This window comes from Cebus imitator, unplaced genomic scaffold (genome assembly GCF_001604975.1).
Source record: "Cebus imitator isolate Cc_AM_T3 unplaced genomic scaffold, Cebus_imitator-1.0 Scaffold170, whole genome shotgun sequence".
Classification (NCBI taxonomy): Eukaryota; Metazoa; Chordata; class Mammalia; order Primates; family Cebidae; genus Cebus; species Cebus imitator.
The window spans coordinates 445,160-448,149 of NW_016107485.1; positions in this window are offsets into that span (position 1 = coordinate 445,160).

Below are 2,990 nucleotides of genomic sequence, written 5' to 3' on the forward strand. Positions count from 1 at the left end.
GATGGCTATAATTTAGAAAAAAGGAAAATAAGTGTTGGTGAGAATGTGGAGAAACTGGAAAGCTCATACACTGCTGGTGGGAATGTAGAACAGTGTAGCCATTGCGGAAAACAGTTTGGCTGTTTTGCAAAATTTAAATACAGAATTATGATCTAATAATTCCAATCCCAGATATATACCCAAAAAATTGAGAAAAGGTATTTTAATAAATCCTTACATATGAATGTTCATAGTAGCATTATTCACAACAGCCAAAAGATGGAAACAACCCCAATGTCCGTTGGTGAATGAATAAACAAAATGTGATAGAGCTACAAAAAGAATATTATTCATCCATAAAACAAATCAAGTACTGATTGAACTTCAAAAGATTTATGTTAAGTTAAAGAAACCAGACATAAAATACCACCTGTTGTATGATTGTATTTATATTGAACATCCAGAATAGGTAAATTTGTGGAGTTAGAAAGTAGGCTACTGTTTACCAGGGGATGAGGAGGAGAAGTGGAGAAAGACAGTTTAATAGGTATTGGGTTTTCTCATAGTTAGTGTTGTTGCAAGGATAGTACGTTTAACCTTACCTAGAGCTGAGACAAATTTACAGAGTCAACCAAAATACAGGGGTAGAAGAAGCAGGGGGAAGAGCCTTGTGGGTAATCTTAGTCCCTAGGGAAGCCATTTTTAACTTTGTTCCACAGAGGTCCTTGGGAGGGCTTCCAGAGGAAGGGAAAAGACCACAGGCAGGAGGAAACATCCAGCTGAACTTTGTAATAATTTTGACTGAACTCAAAGCTTCCTGGACAGAACTCAGAGGAGGGGGAAACTGAAAGTGCAGACACAGCACAGAAGCAGAAGCAGGTGGGGAGGTGCAAAACCTGAAAACCCTGTTTGCTTTCTCAACCAGGAGGCTGGTAGCTTGGGGACGTTCTCAGCTCTGCTCACCCACTGCCTGGAAATAAATCTGGTGCTGTTATGGGGGCACCAAAAGCACTTGGTGCTGTTTTGGGGGGCAGGCACCAAAGGACTAGGAGTGAGACCAGCCTTTTGGGCTTTGTGACAGCTGGGTGAGGCCAGTAATCGCTGGCTTTTCCCCACGTCTCTGGTGACCTGTATGACTTAGCAGAGGCAGTCATAATCTCCCTGGGAACATAACTTCATTGGCTTCAGAACCACGCTCTCATCTCAGTAGTGTCAGCAAGCCCCACCCAAGGACAGTCTGAGTTCAGACATGCTTAACCCTGCCCCCACCTGATGTTCTTTCTCTACATGCCCTGGTAACTGAAGACAAAGAACATATTCTCTTAGGAGCTCTAGGACCCTGCCCACCGCCTGGTCCTCCCTTTACTACCACAGCTGATTCTCTCTTGAAAACACCACCTCCTGGCTGGAGGTGCAGTGAGCAAAACTATATATAAGACTAGTGCAATGAGCAAAACTGTAACTAAGGACCCTCACAGAGTCCATTTCACCCCCTGCTACCTCTACTGGAGCAGGTGCTGCTATCCATGGCTGAGACTCCTGAAGATGGTTCACATCATTAGACTCTGCAGACACCCCCCAGTACCAGCCCAGAGCACAGTAGCTCCACTGGGTGGCTAGGTCCAGAAGAGAAATAACGATCACTACAGTTTGGTTCTCAGGAAGCCACAACCCCAGGGGAATGGAGAGGGTACCACATCAAGGAAGCACACCATGGGACCAGTAAATCGGAACATCAGCCCTTGAGCCCCAGATCTTCCCTCTGACATAGTCTACCCAAATAAGAAGGAAGAAGAGAAACAATTCTGGTAATACGACAAAATGAGGTTCTTTAACACCCCCAAAAGATCACACTGGATCACTAGCAGTCGATCCAAACCTAGAAGAAATCACTGAGTTGCCAGAAAAATAATTCAGAAGGTTGATTATTAAGCTAATCAAGGAGGCACCAGAGAAAGGTGAAGCCCAACTTAATGAAATTTAAAAAAGTTAAAAGATATGAAAGAAAAAATATTCAGTGAAATAGCATAATTAAAGAACAATCACAGCTTCTGGAAATGAAAAGGCACACTTAGAGAAATGCAAAATGCACTGAAAAGTCTCAGCAATAGAGTTGAACAGGCAGAGGAAGAAGCTTTGGAGCTCCAAGACAATGCTTTCAAATTAACACAATCCAACAAAGACAAAGAAAAAAGAATAAAAAAATTAACAAAGCCTCTAAGAAGTCTGGGATTATGTTAAATGACCAAACCTAAGAATAATTGGTGTTCATGAGGAAGAAGAAAAATCAAAAGTTTGGAAAACATATTTGAATGAATAATTGAGAAAAACTTCTTCAGCCTTGCTAGAGATCTAGACATTCAAATACAAGAAGCTCAAAGAACACCTGGGAAATTAATTGCAAAAAGATTATCACCCCTGATACATAGTCATCAGATTATGTAAAGTCAAGATGAAGAATCTTTTTTTTTTTTTTTTTTTTTTGAGACGGAGTTTCGCTCTTGTTACCCAGGCTGGAGTGCAATGGCGTGATCTCGGCTCACCGCAACCTCCGCCTCCTGGGTTCAGGCAATTCTCCTGCCTCAGCCTCCTGAGTAGCTGGGACTACAGGCACGCACCACCATGCCCAGCTAATTTTTTGTATTTTTAGTAGAGACGGGGTTTCACCATGTTACCAGGATGGTCTTGATCTCTTGACCTCGTGATCCACCCGCCTCGGCCTCCCAAAGTGCTGGGATTACAGGCTTGAGCCACCGCGCCCGGCCAAGATGAAGAATCTTAAGAGTTGTGAGGCAAAAGCACCAGGTAACATATAAAGGAAAACCTACCAGGTTAATAACAGATTTCTCAGCAGAAACCCTACAAGCTAGAAGAGATTGGGGCCCTATCTTCAGGGTTCTTAAACAAAACAAGTATTGGTGAAGGATTTTGTATCCAGTGAAACTAAGCTTCACAAATAAAGATACAGCCTTTTTCAGACTAATACATGCTGAGAGAATTCACCACTACCA